Source organism: Lissotriton helveticus, chromosome 6, assembly GCF_964261635.1.
Source record: "Lissotriton helveticus chromosome 6, aLisHel1.1, whole genome shotgun sequence".
In the NCBI taxonomy this organism is placed as follows: Eukaryota; Metazoa; Chordata; class Amphibia; order Caudata; family Salamandridae; genus Lissotriton; species Lissotriton helveticus.
In genome coordinates this window covers 1,748,433,285-1,748,452,984 of record NC_136067.1, presented here as the reverse complement: position 1 = coordinate 1,748,452,984, position 19,700 = coordinate 1,748,433,285, and positions in this window count along the sequence as shown.

Genomic DNA, 19,700 nt, shown 5'->3' with positions numbered 1-19,700 from the left:
AAATTACAAGCATTCGAATAAATGGGATTATTACAAGAGTGAAGACAGATTACAGACATTTTTCCTTCCCTGGAAAACATTAGATACTTCACATGCCCGAAGAAATAATTTGATTTGTAAAGTGTCAGAAATTGAGAAAAGGTTTGTAGGGCAGGTGGATGATCGATACAGGAGACAGAAGATTCTGAAAGCTTCAGGTCAATGGAAGACAGATTGGACCAAGGAAGAAAGGGCACATCAAAGAAAGGGTAGCAATGGTCCAATAGCTTTAGACCGAGAGAAAAAGGGGAAATTGTGCATACATAGAAGTGAAACTTATTACGAGAATGTGTTTGTTGGAAAGGTGAGTTGTGAACATGCTTTCCAATTAGAATATTATTCGAAAGACTTCTTGAAGGAAATGCAGGTGATCCCAAATGTATATTTTGTCTGTGGGAAAAATGCATACGTGAAATTACCAGATAATTGGTATGGATCATGTTATTTGGCAATTGTCTTTCCCAAAATATACCATGCTAATGATTTGGAAATTATAGAGGGAGGAACTCAAGCTAGAGGAAGAAGGGGTGTAAGCGCTGAGGAGGTAGTTGGAGACGTATTTGGTGCTATGTTTCCTATTTTAGGGATAACACTAAATGATGTCAAGATTAGGAGATTGGCAACAGTTGTAGATAGATTGTCCGCCAGTACTGCTAGATCATTAATGCTGGTGGAGGGAGAGATGCAATCGATAAGGGTAATGGTTCTTCAGAACCGACTTGCTCTAGATGTTCTGTTAGCCAAAGAGGGAGGAGTCTGTAAGGCCTTGAAGGTCCAGGAATGTTGCACTTACATTCCAGACAATTCAAAACCTTTAGAAAAGTACATTCGAAACATTACTGAAATACATCATGAAATTGAGGATCTGACAAAGGTAACAGTGTGGGAAAAGGTAGGACAAGGAATGGGTAAAGTTGGAGGTTGGTTTGCCGACCTAGGAAAGAATATCATTTGGTACATACTGAAACCTATTATCATAATAGTGATTTGTATAATCATCTTGTGGGGATTGGTGCGGCTGTACCAATGGTATAGGTCAAACAGGTTGCAGAGAACCATGAGAAGGCAAGAGAGAAGATTGACTGCGATGCAGGATAATCAGTACAGGAGTCTAAAGGCCCTAGAGACGATGAAACGAGGGGGTACTGAAACGACTTCAGTTTGATTTAGACCATACCTCAGGGATGGTGTTGTGATGGTGATGACTACTAAAAGTCATCAAAGGGGGGATTGAGAGAGCGCAAATCAAGAAAAATATAGAAGTGCACCATATTTAGTTTAGTAAACATTATATAAGAGTGTCGAATCTATAGAGTGAAAATATATAATAGTGTCTTATTAAAATAGAATACTTATATCAAGTGTGAAAAGCTAATGTAGATGTTTGTAGAGATGTTAGAATGATGTTGAAATCTCATGTTATGTGGCTGTTGTAGGGGAAATGTAATGCTGCTAAACGTAGGAATGTGTAGGCCACATGGCAGTTCACATAGAGTACAAGATGCTGTTACACTCTTACACGATGGTGGATTTCAATGTTATTGTAATTCAAAGTATTATTGATCCTAGAACTGAAATATGTTTTATAAACGTTTCATATAATCATAGTGTGTAATAAGTTAGAATGCTGTTTAGAAGAATTAAATGTTTTACAGAGTGCACAGGCCCGTTCATGTAATTCTAGATAGGCCTGAATAGACAAAGTCATTTCTTTTGATCTGCATGTGCTCGTTAGAGAAAGGTCGTGTTAAGCACAAACTGTGGAGCCTGTTCAAATGGTTTACGACTTAAAGATATGGTGGAGGACGGAATTTGGGGCCCACAGTACAAGTGTCTGTTTGCAGGTGCGAGGAGGTTTTAATCAAGAGAGTGATGAATAGACTTTTGTTCAAGAGAGCCAGGCACAGGCCTGGAGGAGTCTTCAGGAATTTCCTGGGGGTACCGTCTTGCCGGAGAGGAGCCTGGGAAGCAAGGTCAACGCTAACGATGGGCCCAGAGGAGTACCAGCATGGAACATACCAGAACCAACACCACGTGAGGGGCGTCTCTAAGGGGTGTCTCCAAAGGGCGTTTCTATTGTAAATGTGATTTTGTATTAGGGACAGCACCCCTGGGTGGAGTTAAGGCAGATGATCTGAGGAACCTAAGAGAGCGGATGGGTAGGCAGATAGGGAACTGCGAGACATCGTTTTGAAACAAAGACTAAGGGAAGTGTGTGATCTTCTTTGGAAGTCACCACTGCTGACACCTTTTTAGGTTAAGATCTTGTTAAGTAGGGATGTCACTTAGTCTAGTGTAGGGACAGTCTAATCTGATTTCTTTCCTTTCTGTAAATGACTCATAAGCTACAGCTTGTGTCTATTCTTGCAACTTTGATGATTTTTGAATTGGTTTTGGTAATATTCTTTTGCCGACTAAGAGCATTTAGAAAATTCATGTTTGTATTGATACCCGTATATCTTTTGAACCTTATATTGAGATGTTTGTATCTCCAGTTAAGTTTGGCTTTGTAATAAACTTTTAAACCTTTTAAGCTTAACTGGTTCTTTAGAGGGGTGTAAGTCATTAACGGACTAACCTGGTAGTGGATTGCCTTTTACTCAATGACAGGTACCAACGGTTCAGTCGACCTGAGTTGGGATCTAGAACTATAACTATAGACCAGATATCCCGCGTTAACAAAAGTAACAGTTGAAATAAAATAATATTGAAATTGAGATGAAAAAAACAGCCATTCGTGTCTACGTTTTCACCTGTAACTTCTAAGTATGGCCCATTTTTTAAAGCAATATACTGTTACGTCTGCTGGAACCTTCTGGTTGCGGGAATATATAGGACTTGTAGGTACACCAAGAACCTGAGATACCCAGAGTCAATAATTTAGCTGCACCTTGGAATGGTTTTTCATTTGGTAAAATATAAGGAGTGACAATTAGGTATCAAGAAAACTTATGTATTTCTAAAATAGGAACAACATATGGAGTTTATGCACATGTGCTATTTGCACATCTCCAAATTTGCAGGTACACATACTAGCATGTGAATTAGAGAGCAGTTTTCAAAAATACGTCTTTTTTCCACACTGTCTTATATTTGGATAACAGACATGCATAGAAAGTCAATTGGTAATATCACTTGTTCTAATATTCTGTGTTCCCCTAAGTCTCCTGTTAAAAATGGTACCTCACTTGTAGGTAGGCCTTGTGCCCACGGCAGAAAACCGCCCAAAACGCAACGTGGGCTATCACATTTTTCCACTGAAAAAGGACCCTTTATCACAATGTGCCTAGCTGTGAATTTTGGACCCCATCTCAGCTGGCACCTAGGGAAACCTAGCAAACCAGCACATTTCTGTATACTAAACACCCAGGGAAATCCAGGATGGGGTGACTTGTGTGGATCTTCCCAGGTTCTGTTACCCAGAATCCTTTGCAAACCTCAAACTTTATTGGAAAAAAACACATTTTTCTCACATTTGTGTGTTGGAAAGTTCTAGAATCAGTGAGGAGCCACAAACTTCCAACCACCCAGCATTCCCCCAAGACTCCCAATGAAAATGGTACCTCACTTGTGTGGGTAGGCTTAGTGCCTGTGACAGGACACAGCACAAAACGCAACTTGGACTCAACCAATTTTTCCAAACAAAACTGGATCTTTTTTTGCAATGTACCTATCTGTGGATTTTGGGTCCTAGCTCAGCCAGCACCTAGGGAAACCTAGCAAACCTGTACATTTTCGAAATTAGACAGCCTAAGAAATCCAGGATGAGGTAACTTGTGTAGTTCGTATCAGGGTCTGTTACACAGAAAACTTTGCATACCTCAAAGTTTGTGAAAAAAACTGATTTTCCTCAAACTCCTGTGATAGAAAGTTCTGGAATCTGTGGGGAGTCACAAACTTTCACCCCCAAGCATTTTGCCAAGTCTCCCAATAAAAAATGGTATCTCACTTGTGTGGGTAAGCCTAGTGCCCGTGATAGGAAATAGCCCAAAACGCAACTAGGACACATCACATTTTTTAACACAAAACTGACCCTTTTTTTGCAATGTGCCTAACTGTGGATTTTGGACCCTAGCTCAACTGGCACTTAAGGAAACCTATCAAACCTCTACATTTTTTAAACTAGATGCTCAGGGTAATCCAGGATGAGGTGACTTGTGTGGCTCTCATCAGGTTCTGTTACCCAGAATCACTTTCAAACCTCAAACTTTGTAAAGATAACACAATTCCCTCACATTTCTGGGATGGAAAGTTCTGTAATCTGTGGGGAGCCACAAACTTCCATCCACCCAGCATTCCACTAATTCTCCTGATAAAAAATGGTACCTCACTTGTGTGGGTAGGTCTAGTGCCCGCACCAGGAAAGGGCCCCAAACATACTGTGAAGACGTCAAAATTATCAACTACAAAAAGACCTGGTTTTGCAAGGGAGTTACCTGCATTTTAGCTCCCAGGCTTGGCGGACATCTAGGGAAATCTATGAACCCCAGACAGTTCTAAAAACTAGACACCCTGGGGAATTCAGGGAGGTGTGTTGTGTGTCGATCTCCCAAAGCTTTACTACCTTGAATTCCCTACAAACCTCAATTTTAGCTCTGGAAATCACATTTCCTCACATTTCTGTGTGTGAAAGTTTTGGGATCACTGGGCTGACACAAATTTCTTACCACCCAGCATTCCACCAGGTCTTTAGATGAAACTTCTACCTCACTTATGTGGGTGGACCAAGTACCTGCAGAAGGGCCCAAAATGTTTTGTGGAGACATCAAAATCATCTATCAAAATGTCCATGTATTGCAAAGGGGGCATCTGCATTTTTAGTCCTGTGCTCAGTGGGTATCCAGGGAAACCTACCAAACCTAGACATTTATGAAAACCTAACACTCAAGGAAGTCCAGGGAGGTGTGGCTTGTGCGGATCCCCTGCAAACCTCAAATTGGCTACAAAAATCTAATTTTCCTTACTTTTCTGTGTAGGATCAATGCACCAGCACAAACTTCTCTACCACCCAGCATTCCCCTAGGTCTCCAGATAAAAGTTATTCCTCACTTGTGTGTACAATGCAGAGTCAGTCTAAACATGTATGTAAGAAAATAGCTTTTAGAGCTTGCTATTCTATCCCCTCAATCTCTATGCTTTTTGCCGTTCCCAGTCACAGGCCCTTGACCCACCCTCACAAGTGAGGTATCATTTTACCCGGGAAACCGAGGGCAACTCTGAATGGTATGACATTTGGGCTGGCTCCCGAGGCTTAATAATAAGTAGTCTGCAGTGACTAGGTTAAACTAATTCAAACACTTGGGGGGATATTTAAGAGCCCCTAAGCCATTGTAGCGTCACTTTTTGTGACACAACAGGAGTGAAAACCACCAAATCATATTAATCAGGCTGCGCTAAGCCAGGTTGCATGGCTTTGAATGGCTTCATAGTTATGGAGGGAGGCAATGCATTACAGATTACTGCAATGCCTGGCTCTGCACAATGGTGTAAGGGTTTCTCCAATGGTGCTAGGATGCCAAAAAGGCGCAAGTGCAGGGGGAAAGGCAGGAATGCATCTCATTGGATAAATACAGTGCATTCCTTCACTTTCTGTGTGGCACAGGGCAGCGCAACAAGGGAATTTGCTGTGCTGCGCCGCCAATCCCATGCACATGCCCTAAATAACCATATTTATGACCCAGGTTTATGTCGCTTTTGCACCACACAGCATGGTGTAAGAGCAACACAAACAATAAGTCAGATTTATGAAGCCACACAAAGCCACTTTGCATCACTCTACATGCCTTAAAAAATCTGGAGTAATGCAATGCAGCATAAATCGCTGGGTTGCATTACTCCACGCAAGGGAGGCATTCCATAGGCGTTGTGTGGGTGTTCCCACACAACTCTCATGGCTTTTGATGCATTTTCAGATTTGCCAAACCTGGTAAACCTGGGAATGCGCCAGAAAGGTATGCATCTCCAGGAGAGACGTAACAAGGCGAACTATCTGTATTTCTTCTCGTTACTTCCTCTTTCTATGCGTGCTGCATTTTGCATCACACATAGACAGAGAATTATGCCTCAAAGGAATGTTTTTGTGCAGGAAGGTGCACAAAAACAATCCTGCATGTAGCGCAGGCACCTTTGCACCGTGGTGCAAGGTTGCCTTTGGTGGTGCAAGGCAGCATATTGTGTGCCAGCGCAGGGGGAAAGGACAAGAGTGCTCCTTATGCCTTAAATATGGCGCATTCCTACCCTTTCCCGCTGCCCTGTGCTACTTAGCCCTTAATGTAATCTCTGATGGGGATTAGAGCCATAAAAACTCTTCCAGCATGCATCCCTTGAGTTCACACAGATCATGCTACTGGCACACTGCCCAACCGAGATGTCCACCTTGAAGATTTTGTTGCTGCAACATACGATTGAAAGGATGTCCTGAACAAATACTGCTACCCTTTTGTGATTTATTTGCTGCTGTGCAACACAACGTTGCACGTTTATGCCGCTCTATTCAGCAAAGGAGCAGAAAACAGTCGCAGTGCTGAATTTTTAGACATGTTCACAGCGTGATGCCGAAAGGGATGTTATTTTCACTGTGACATAGAACAAATGCGCAGTATCGTTGCATTTCAACGATTACTGATTTTACATACGAATTTGTAAAGTTTTTAAAAAATCATACATTCTCGGAAAGGTCAAATATAATACGACTTGCCTGAGATCCACTTTATTCTTTCATACAGACTTTACAGTACATTAGCTGTGGAAATCCCAAAGATGTATTGTTCAGATGCTGAGCTGAATTACATGGGAGAGAACCGAATTGACTGGGGAGGAGAGCGGTTTATGAGCGTGTTCGTCACAGAGCGAGAGGAGGGGCAGAGAGCGAGATGTGAGCAGGATAGGATAAGAATAGCAACAGACAAGAAAGTGACACCACAGGGTCTCTGCAGGAGAGAGATATGAAAAGAAGGTCTGCGATCTGCGGAATAGCTGCAGAGGTGACATTTTGACACCTTCTGTGCTGAGCTTCAGATTTTTTTTTTTTTTTTTAGCAAAACTTCAGGAAAAGCAATTGTTCATTTCAAAGAAGAGCATCTGTACAGCAGAAATCCCGGCCAGAGTGCAGGAGAGGCTCCAAGCTTTATTATTTCGCAAAAAACACTAAGTCCCATGATTCAAATGGTATCCTCGCCTCCAGGGCTGATTAGACGGCACAGGCCTCCTCTGGCCCTTCTCATTCCCGTGGTTACCAACAGCTTTATTCTGCAAGGGCTGCGGGTGTCTCAACGTGGCCTTTTAGATCTTTGCTGAAGAAAGCTCCTTTTGAACTCGAGAACCAAGATGAAGTGGTTGCAAAAAAAAAGTCTGAACCCGTTCAGTGGCAACCAGTTTCGGAAGCAAGAGTCTGTCCGATTCTTACAAATGATTTGCGGTTCTGAATTTAGCACAGAGAAAAGCTTAGCTATGCGAGGTTGGGGATGCAACCTGTTTCTGACAAAAGGGGGGTGATTAGATGTTGGTTGGAGAGGCGTTTTTTTACATATTTGTTTCAAAAGACACATACCAAGTATGATGTCAGAAGGTCAAGTTCTACTTTAAAATTCACAAGCCGTACGTTATGTGTGTTAAAAATAATACACAAAAGTCGGGAAGTCCAAAGTCCAGCTGCCATTTAATGCAAAATAGCGGGCAGGAGAGCAAAATATCGGAGACGATTGTCTTTTCAACTGATCAGGGCTCTAATTGGAAAAACGGCCAGTTAGAGCATAGAGCTAAAATTACGCCAGATGTAAGTTTAAGACATTAGGAATTTTCTCAAATATTGAGTGTAAATTTACTAGAAAACGGTTTGCTGTATGTCTCCTCCCCAGATTAATGCAGTTGGATTACTTTTGAGTGGGTGGGTGACAGCCCTCCCTATACACCTTCCTGGGCCTCCCTAAAGCCCTCATATTGCTCCCTGAAACCCGTTCCCTTTTGTAGTAAGTACACCCCTTCTCCCACCCTCTATCTCCTGTCCCTCCCACATTTACTACTCAAACGTCGTATACTTACATGTGCGGAACTCCGTAGTCAGGAGGAGACCTTCACACATATAAGTACAGGCAGTGTAGAGTTGTGAAATTCCACATGTCGTTTGTGATTTGCAGTTTGCAGTTTTACTACAAAGTTTAATACGTGCAGTTTGATAATCAGGCCCTATGTGTTTTCTAACAATACACATCAATGAAGCTTAGTGATGTGACAGAACTTATTACTCTTAGAGAAAAGTATAATTCATACAAACAATATTAGCCTAATTTTGTCATACATCCTTCTTTCACTTGCCAAGGTCAAAGGTGAGGTTTCGCCTATAGGAAATGTGCAAAATGTACAACTCTTTTCATGCTTATGGTTCAGGGCCACTTTAGCCATGAAAATTAGGGAACATTGTCTATGCCACAGAAAGCTTCAACCTACTATAAAACAGCATTTATATTTGATTATAAAATATCCGTACAAACTTCGTTATGTATGTGCTGATTAATACTGTACTAAATAGGAGTATATGAACATGTTGCAGGCATGATTTAAGTTTTCATCTTTGCTATATTTCCATTTAACTCTTCCACCTACCCTCAAACCTCCTAGCCTATTTTCTGTGTCTTACCTGTGTAAATCTCTTGCAAAATCTTATCTGGAGACATTGTAGTTAATTCAGAAAAATTGGCACTAGTGAATAGGTTATTGGCCCTAGTGTATTTTTATGCAAAGGTCATGAAAAGCAGTATCAGCGTGTTTTGGTCTCCACTGAGACCTTGGTCACAATAACACTCGTGATGTAATCCATCCAATTATATATATTTTAATTACAATTAGATCACTTCCTGGTTTTACATCACAGAGCATTCTGGGAGATGTAGTTTCCTATTACATAATACACCTTCACTTAATATCAAGGGTGACAGAAAAGTGCTAGATGTGTAAAAATATAGCAAAGAAACAGATAACAAAACAAGTACATTTTATAATTGTCCTAGTTATGAACAATATTTGCATCATGTCTCATTCCGTTAACTTTTAATATGTGTGTTTTGCTATTTGAGCAGACATTTTACCACAATTCATACCCTCTAGTGGGTTTATTTCTCTCTATCATTAGGTGGACTCATATCATTGTACATAAGATTCAATGCAACGTTTACTCTATGAGCAATTATACTCCCAATTATAGATTTTTTTTATCTAGCTACCAGTGAGTTAAGCACAGGTTTTATTTAGCTGCTTTTGTGGTTGACTGGGCCTAGGATCGTAATTATTAGTTAAGGAGGGTCGGCACACCTGTCAACTAATAATCTAATGTATTACATTGGTGGCAGTGATGGGATGCGGTACTTGTGTAGTGACACTGACTGTTTGGGTCTACCAGGAGGACTGAGAAAACAAAGAAAACCTGAGAAGTTCTAAAAAGACCCCCAAAAGAGTTTTGAGAGAAAGGATTCCCACTCCAAATCGGAACAAAAGAAAGGTGGTTTTAATTGGAAGAAGGTCATTAGCTTTTGTAGCCCCAAATGCCATGAGTTGTACCAGTATGTGCACTTTAATGTGGTTCCATCTGTTGCTTGAATATGAATTTACCTTGAAAGACAAAATACAAGAAGTGCTTGGCAAAACAGGAACAGTTGCTTTAATTAAACAGTTTGGCCAGGAGCACAGTACATAAGTGGGTCTGAGGACTGTCTCAAATTACAATCAATCTGAACCAGTCTTTATACAGTTTTGTGGCTGTCATGAAGTACTTCCAGCAATCATTTTTTGTAAAAGAATATGAGTCATATATAAGGCCAGTGATAACAAATGCAGGTGGGCCTTGACTTTGTGGGGACACAGTGAGGGCCAGTGAGTTACGTGTCCAGATGTCCGGCATGAGGGGTGCTTGACCACCGTGTGTACTGTGTGTGCTGTGATCCGACTGGCTGTGTTCCTAACTTTGTGTGGCATCTGACTTTATGAAGTTTTGGGAATGCATGTACCCCTCTGGCCATGTATCCTGTATTAGGGCCAATCTCCCTGGACCATTGTGGTGTTGCCGCGCTTATCTGGGGGATTGACCTGAGTTTCCTATTCACACATGCATCTGCTGGCTATGTACCCCCCACCTGTGCCCTGTCAATCAGTAACCTCAGGCCTTGGTCTCAATGCCTACCTGACCACATATTTCTGAGTTGGGTTTGATGGAGGGTTCATGACAGGCTAGTTTGATTAGAGTGAAGCAATTTTGCTTGTATATGCGTATCATTATAAACATTGGCATTGGTGTTATCAATATTAATTGTATCCCAGTTGACTTTTCAACTACATTGTCTAACCCATACTTCTTGACAGTCACATTATTTGGAACTTGTTGTTCGTCAGATTTGACAATGTCTATTTTACTAGTTACTTGCATTCTACCAAATTTGACGACTGCGTTTTCTACAGCAGGAAACCCCCAATTGCAAGAAACCACACAAGTATAATACACATTTGGAAATGGGAAACAGTGACATTCACAGTCTGTTCAGCCACTGGAGAGCCAGGAAAACCAGTTCATGTGCCATTCCTGCTCAGTGACACTTCCCTTTCTCATGCAAGTCTCTTTGTAAATGGCGCAATGCTTGTATTGCAAGAGGTAAAGTCCCATTGTCTAGGTCATTGCCTGGGATAAACATGCAGCAGGACGCTCTGATCTTGGCACACACCATCCCTCCATTGTGGTCATTAGTCCAACAAATATCGATGTTGCATCACCATGAGGCGGGTGTCTCTTAGTTGTTCCTTGATTGTATTGTACTGTAAAGACGGGTATGGAGCCTCCTGTTTTTACTTGTGTTCAAGAAAACAGTCTCAATTCTTCTGGAATGTTCTTGCACTGAGCCCAGCCAAAATACTCCGCAGTTCATTTTTTTCGAGCCTGATGCAACAGAGTCGTCTTCTTCTTTAGCGGATGTTGGTGCTACTCTAAAAGATCTCATCTGGAAATTACCAGGGTCAGCGTGTAAGGAGACAAGGGAGCAAATGCCACGCCATCCAGGTATGACCTAAGTGTAGGCAAACTCGCTGCATTACCAGTAGGTATCCATAGCGCGTAGGTGCCCCATTGCATGTCTAGAATGTCCAGCATTGTACCACTGATCTCATTTGTTCCCAGTGGGCTGGTTCCTTTACCTCGGAAACACAGGAATACAGAGTAAGTTTCCATACAATTAGGGATTCCCCTTCCCTTTAACCATGTAAAGCTAGTCACCTCAGAGTCCCAGATTTCCTGACATGGGGTATTTATGCTGTGGTTCAACCCTCCCTAATGAGACTTATTTCCCTTTCTATCAATGAGGTGGGTGACCCTACACTGGAGCCTCATGTCTGGGATCAATTTTTTTGAAAGAAGCCAGCCCCAGATATGTTAAGGGCCACCCTCAGAACACAGATGGAAGTGGGAGCGGATGTGTTCTCGCATTGGTGTGGTGGCTTTGCTACCTCCAAAAATCTCTTCTCTGGAAAGTCTTAGGGCCAAACTGTATCCTCTCCCATGGTGCCCCTCCCCTGCATCCTATTAAAGTCAGTCTGAATGTCGCTAGGCTCAGTGAAAAGGTACAATGCTGTGGGATTAGTCAAGTATTGGGTCAGATCCACTATTACTCTATGGGGATTTACTCTGTTGGGTTGTATCTTGGCCCTAATCCTACATAGGTATAGATGGAGAAGGCATTTTGCTTTGTCAGGTGCTACCCCTTGGGACAAGTAAATCCTGTCTGTGCCTACTGTATCTGGTATCAGTGAACAGACATAGCATGACCTGGGTATTGTCTTGAAGCCAATGGCTGTCATGTGCTGATATCATGTGTTGTGTAATAGGCTGCTGTGTAGTGCATGTGTTGGGTTCGGTGTAATTATAAGTGATGTGGGAGAGGTCCCTACGCAAAGGGTGATGATAGCTTCGGGATGGATTCCATTTGACTAGGAAGTACTTTGGTGATGAATGGAAGTGGAAACACCCATATTCATCAGAGGGTACATAGCAGTGCACCAATACATAACTTATTGAACATTGCAGATCTTTTGGGTGGGTCCAGGGGAGTTGTCTTGTAGTCCGCTGGTGATGGGGGGTTATTGACTTGAAAGTTTGAAACAACATGTTCACAATACAGGACATCTTTTTTGATTCGCACACTGTAGGTCTGGTTCAGGTGTTGATGTGGCTGCTGAAAAGTTGGTGCACTTGGATGTTTGATTGCCCACCTGTTACGTAGGAGCGAAGTTCATTAGTTAGTTCAGAAACAGTGCATTATTGTATGCGCCGTCATTGTTTTTTGGGTTACCTGTACTTTCCTTCTAAGGGTGTGCTCGCCACACTCTATTCACAGAATGTTATTGAGGCACCAGAAGGTGTCCCCAGTCGGGGTATGTATCTTTTGAAAGTAGGCTATTGTTCATGGGACACATCAATTTTTATGGGTTGTTAGGCCTCTCCTTTCTCCATACTTAGCCGGGAGTATAGACGTGGAAGATTTTTATGGAGTATTCTCTTGAACGTGGGATGGTATAAATTTTAGCTAGGGTTCAATGGGCGTTGCCAGCCCCTCTCTCCAATGTGTACATGGGGGGTGCTATTGGTGCGAGTGGCGTATTTTAACCTAAAATTGCTCTGGCAATGTATAATGAGGATGTGTGTCACAATTGCACGTTGCTGGCGATCACATTGTGCCCTGAGGTCATGTGTACACCCCTCTAGTCCCGGCTTGTGCAACTTGACCCTCCCTAGTGGCACCTGGTGCCTTGACTACGCCCTTTTTCAAGACACTTCTTTTTTTTTTGGGCTAGCTTTAGGTTTCTTTTTATTGGACTTTGGGCACTATCCCTAGACCTCACATGATCTGTCAGTCTCATTTTATCATTTTAAACATTGAGGTGGTTGAAAAGCTGTCCCGTGGCCTTTGTGTGTTGTGGATAGTGCTGTGTCTGAGATTGGGCTTTCTGTTTCCTTCAGAGAATGAGTGTAAGACCTGGTGTATTTGGCTGATTGCTAGGCCTGATACGAGGATGAGCCTCTTCTTGTTTTCTAATCGCGCACGGAGCTGGGATGGACTCTTGTGTACTCCCTTTTCCCCGGCACCCCCGTCTCCCTTGGACCATTTCTTTTCTTGGGTATTCAGTTCCTAGCTTGATTAGGCGCTTCCAAACTGTGGCACACTTCCGACATTATTCTGGAGGGACACGACCAGGCAAACCGGCTTTGGACACTTGGAAAACAATGAGGGAGAAGGGAGAAAAGACATTGCTGCATGAAGAATCCAGAAATTATGGTCAAGAACCCATCAAAATGTGTCTAATGAAGGTTGTAAAGTGGATCAGTTGGTTATTGGGGCTGCTGACTGACTCTGCACTGTTTGGCAGTTTGAAGCCTGTCGGATCTTGTGAGGTGGAGGTTAAAAGGCCGTAACTATCCCAAACATACAGGAAACCTGGCTCTGGACACTGTAGGACAGCTTCATTTCGGAACTTAAAGGGAGCCTCCATTGGCTACAGGCTGCTACTTTTATGGGTGCGCTGTTGAACCTCACACCATGAAGAAATGTTGGTCCCAGGCTGGATTGCCAAGAATGGGAATCTTTTGATTTGGTAATCAGAGCCTGTCCTAATTGACTTGAGGGTGTGGGGCCCTGGATGCCTGCTTTTAAGGACTAAACGGGGAGGCGCCCTGCCCCCTTGTTAAACTGTCCTTCCCTGGGGTGTGGTTAGCCAGCCCCACACAGGGGGATCGGCAGCAGAGTGGGGCCTAGGCCCCCACAGTATCCTGAATGGCAGACTCTAGTGGGGATACATAAGCAACAAAACACATCCAGCAGCCCTTTGTTCCTGCCCATAAGTAAAGACTCGAATTCCTAATGGGTCTCATTGGTCCTTCTTTTGAGTTTTGGTACAGTGAATTGTGAGGTGTGCATGAAACAGATGCTTCACAGTGGAGGATTTGACTTACTGTACATTTGGGTTCTGTGTTTGTGCAAAGGCATTGCCTCCCCAAACAGTTGCCCCTTTTTGCGCGGCTCTAGCCCCAAGTCCTGTTGGACTGGGTTTTCTGTCTGCTGTTGCCACACATTTGTCCAACTACCTGTTCACTATTGTGGTGGTGCAGTAGTTGACTGACTTCCCTGAGGCTGCGTGTAGGGTGAATTAAGGTTCTCCTGGACTTGATTTTGAGGATGGGTATTTTGCGTTAACTAGCCCAGGTTTATCAACCTCTGTTAATGATATGCTTTTAGCTGGTATCGGTGGGCCATGTGACCTCTTCTGTGGCAATATTAACATTCTCTAAGGTCTGGCAGCTGCCAACCTCCTTGACTCCTGTTGTTATAGCTAGGTTGAAACCTTCTGGTGTTTGGTGGTGGAGCCCCCTTCAAAACATGTGTCATTTGCACCCTTGCAGCCCCATCTAGCAGGGTCTTTTTCAACCTGTGTTGGACCAACTTGGTGGTGTCTCTCCGGGTTTGCTCCTGTTTCTCCCTGTCTTTTTCTGGTTTCTTTTTGAAATTGTGCAATATGTGTGCCTGTATCTCCCACCTGGATTTGGTATTTAACCCCACTATGCATCTCAGTAGGCAGCCCCTTTTTGAAAATATTATAGAAAAATGTGACTTGCTGTCCCGTATCAGTTCATGGCTGTCCTGTCTCTTGTCCCCATCGTGCCCTCATTCTATTCAGAAAATCAGCTATGGTCTCCCCAGGTTTCATAGTTTTCGCCATTAACCCTCCTACATCAGGGTAGCTTGGGAGCATTTACCTCAGGGCCATCCTAATTTGATGCATTCTCCAATCACAGAAAGAATGTTCTGTGTAGCCACTCTTCCTGAGGAAACTCGTTTCATCTGAAATTCCACTGAAAAGGGCCCGGGCAATTTGCCGATGGCACTCTTTCTAATGTCATCCAGATTCAGAAACAAGTCTAGATCACATCCCAATTTGCCGAAAGAGTTCACTGTTTAGCCAAATGGTTTCACTGTGGATTCTGGAGAATATGCTGTCACAACATCATTTATCAGCGAGCTGACCAGAAAGCGTAGCCTAGTATTCTCTTCGGTGAGTTGGTACTCATCAACCAAACAGGACAGCTGCTCTTCAATATTCGCCGCACTGGAAAGCTTTTTAATGAGTTTATTGATGGGGATTGTTGACTGCTTCCGGCACCCAACAGGTTTTTGGTTAGCGCTTGCTCTAATGAGGTAGTTGATTTTATAGTAAAAAGCCTCGATTTGAATGGCACAACACAATCTTCTTTAATTATTGGCATACTAGCTCTGGAAAATAGTGACTCAATGCTGTCGAGTTTGGAAAATTCAACCACAGCATTGGTGCCGTAACTTTTATAAAAGAAGTGAGTGTTGATCGTGCCATGTTGGAACAAATATTTGAGGAATTTTTTCTCATTAATCTTGGCTAGACAACTAATCAAAACAGTATGCTTTGCTTGTTGCTGCCTTTCATCCAGTACTTTGCTGAAAGTCCTAATTGAGCTGCAACTTTCAGAACCTGTCTCCCTGGGCTTTGTCACCAGCTCTTCCCTTCCTAATTTGATGCATGTATGAATTGAAGGTGATCCCATCATGCTAGTGGGACTGCTGGCATGCAAGCTTGGGCGAACACTATACTAGCCTGCTCACCGATGAGGCTACTTAGCAGATGTTAGACATCGCCTATCACTACATTTACTCCCTCAGGTTCTTCTCAAAACATGTGATCCATTTACCCTCTCCAGCCAGCAAGGGAGCTAATTTGCTCTTTAGCCCTTCTTCATCTATCCAAGCCCAGGGCACATAGATGCTCCATGATGTGCCCTTCTGTGGTAGTGGGTACATATTGGCTTGGAAGAGCTCCACTAGTCATTCCCTAACATAGTTATCCCGTCTTCTTAGGACATCCAAGCATGTTGGGGAAGTTCCACTTGGAATCTCCCCCTCCATGCCGGATGCAGTCTTCTGCAATGGCCATGTCCTCTGATTTGAAGGAACCCTCCTCCGGCCAGGGACTATTGTACTGGTCCTTTCCCTCAGTCCAGCGGGCTAGCAGATGGCAAAATGGTCATGCAAAGATTTCGACTTCCTCTCAGGCCACTACTTCCTTTGGGATCAGTCTATCTGTCCCGCATGTAGGGGAGGAGCAGTGGATGTCTTTGTCGCTGCTTCCCTCATTCGCACGCAAAGGGGCCATCTTACTTCTTCTATGTCTTAGATGTGTTTAAACAAGACTACCTTAGTCAATGCTGTGCTTTCAGGGTGCAGACCCTCTCTCTCCTTAGTTCACCCCTTTCCTCTAAATCCCACCTAGATTGCCTCCTTCACTCTGAACTATGTGCTGTTCTTTATGGTTGGAACGTGCCTTCAAACTTGCTTCCTGTCGTTTCTTCGGTACTTGAGCAAACCCTGTTGCTTCCACCTCATCACTTGATCATGGATGACTGGGATCGCTTTCCTCACCCATGCTAGTTGTATCATTGTCCAGGACCACTTTGAATCTCCCTGTCACTCTGGTACGTTCACCTGACCCGGTAGAAGTGAAAGTTGTTCGCGCCACTGGGGTTAGATGGGCTGAACGCGACAGACAGAGGGGGTCGAATTTTACGGAGCTCTAACACTAGACTGGTGTGGTTTTGGGATTGCCTGGGCCTGCTGACCTGTTAGACTCTCATTCCTGGACCATTCAGTGTTTGGTAGGGGACCCTCCTGCTCTCTCATCTGGCTGGTTGGTGCATCCTGATGCAGGTATGGCGGCCCTTGGGGGGAGAACCTCCATGGTGGCATGGCTCAGCCAGCCAAGGTGGCGGATGTGGATACTTAGAGTTCGTGTGAACGCTTGCCCATCAGCATCCATCCTGGTATGTGATCCACTGCGTGGAGCAAAAAGTTTACGTAGCGTCCCGAAGGACCTGCTGCCGCCCTGCTGGGATCCGGGTGTCAGCATTCAAAGCAGGAGGCTGACGCCGCACAATTGCACACAACATGGCAGTGCCCAGCTCCCTGCAGCCAACACGGCCGTAATGTAAACCTTCCCTGGAGGGCAGTGAGATGTGGTGATTATCAACCCTCAACGGAGGTCCGGTGGGAAGTTATGTGCAAGGGCCCTCCCATGTGAGATTCCACCAGACCGGGAGACAGACAATGGCAGATCGGAGAGGCCATGCCTAACGGCTGTGTCTCACACAGTGGGGCTTGCCCCTTGGAGCTGGTATGGGCAGATGCCTCTACTCCCAGTATGACAATGTTGGCTCTCCGGTGAAGTGAAAGTCAACATAAGGGCTGACACACCTCAGAGTCCTGGCAGAGGTGAGGAGGGTGGTGCAGGAGGCCCCTGCCAGAGCACTGACAATGGTGCAGAGTGCATCATTGTAGGTGAAGGGGTGTGGCAGTGAGACAGGGTGGGGGTCGGAGGCTCGGACCCCCGCCTGGCCCTTGAATAAGAGCCATAATTGAGGTACGGGGTAATTGCACCCAGGATAGCTGAGTCCTTGCCTTACGCCTTCCCTCCCCAGGACTCCCCCGTCGCACTGCTGAGCTAACTTTGGGCCTTATGCAAGGCGACCTCTGTTGGCCAGCTAGAGAAACCCCACCACGGCACTGAGCCCCTGTCGGGGGACAATTGTTGGAAGACTGGCTGCCCCATCTCTTCCCATCCATCCTGGCACCTTTCCTGCCTCTTCCGGTGCACCCTTGGGCCTGAGGGGTCGAGGTGGCCCCTACTGTGGTGTTGAGAAAGGCTCTTTCTGGTGCCTGACCCCATACTTCGGCACCAACATTAATGTGAGGGGGCTACTACTAGAGGGCCAGAAACCTGACCCTACCAGCTTTTGCCCGGCCTCTACCCTTGCCTCAACCCATCAGATTCCTCTCTATACTGCTGAGGGGGACCCTCATTCAGCCTCAGCAACTGGGCACACCGGGGCACCACCAGGAGGTTTGATCCTGCATCTACAGGCCGCTGCTCGGTGACCCCTTTGATTTCTCTCACCCAGGCATGGGTCTCAGGGCACGAGGTTTCCTGCTGGACTACTGGTGGTGGGATTGGCTTGGGGAGAAGCCCTCTCCTGCTGTGCATCAGTCGGAGTGCACTCATGGAGGCCCCTGGGCAGCAGTGAGCAGCTGCCCTCAGAGCAAAGGGATCTAACGTGTTGCTTGCGATGTATGCATCTCGCAGAACTGGGGGGGGGGGCAGACTGTGGCCCAGACCCCACATCAGCTGCACCTCGGGTGTGAATCAGCCTCTAACTTCTGACTTCAGATTCCACTTGCCACAGGGTGGGCCGGTCTGCATCTGTACTGTAGTGTAGTTCCTATTATCCCAATAGGCTCTGCGCATTGGAATAATACCTCCAATAGTATAGACCTAGACCAGACGTTAACTAGGTCTTCTACTGTCGATATTAGACTTAAAGTTTTGGGTTTGCCAGCTAGCTCAGAGTTCACTAGAAACTTTCTCGAATAGGCAAGGAGGAGTTGAACCTCCCTGGATAGACAAGAAGGGATTTAGTTTCTGACAACCATAGAACATGACAACTTTGCTCTCCCCTAATCAAGAGTGTATCTCTAGAGTCGTGTGAAAACAAAAGACAACTTATTTTACTCAGTATGTGCATTCTTAGTTTCACCAGTTTGTAGAGAAAAGGAAGAGACAGGCGTGTTCAATAAAAGATGTTGTTTATTGATCAGTCTCTTTTCTCGTACAAGAGAAATGGATCTATATTATCGCAATACTTATGGTTAAGTAAAGTGCATACAATAAAAGCAGAATTATGAAATAATACTGTAAAAGCATTGATATGGTTTCTAAGCCATATGCTATTTAAAATGGATAAAATATATACATACACATATACATTTGACTAATCGTACTCAACTGGTGCTTCTAACCACGCCTACCCCGGTGTACCTGACCTAAGCCTAATACGTGGGCTGGAGTAGAAAGTAGCAGTTTGAGTTAAGTTTGTTTTGCCAAGTGACTGACTCAAGAATTCTCTGCAAGGGGTTATTCAGTTCTGTACCTGAGATCTAGGATGGTTGAGGGATGGTATCTCTCGTCTGTGGTCTCGATATTCCAAGCTGCCTGCAAGGGCTGCTCGGAAGCGCCGGAGCTGGATTTCTCGGCAGGAGAAAGGCAGCGTCTCGTTCTCAGCGCGTCAGGAAGGCGGGGCAGCGCCAGTGGGCTTCGCTCTCTGCTGGGCTTCGGCAAGTCTCGCTGCTCCGATCTCGTCACCACCGCGTGTGTTTGCTTAAGGCAATGTCGGTAATATTTATACCTGTAAGGTGCCGAGATTGACGTAAGGATGGACATAGATACGTCAATAAGGATGTCATACGAGCTGGTCGTTAGCACATTCTTTTACTGAAGTTCTTTGAGAAATCAAAACAATCGCCGCAGGGATTTTCCCAGGTTGTCATAGGTTTGATTTGTTTTGAGAACTCCGTATGCCTTATCAGGGGCTGGAGGAATATTGCTTGCCTAATTAGATGGCAAGCGTTATGACCTAATCAGATAACGCGCTCCTGTGCCATGGTCTGGCTTAATCAGATAACGGTTTCTGCATCATGGGATGGCTGCTAGTTAATTTGTTAACCAGAATAGGGTCAGGAATAGGGGGATCGATACAGAACCTATAGGAATACATCACACCC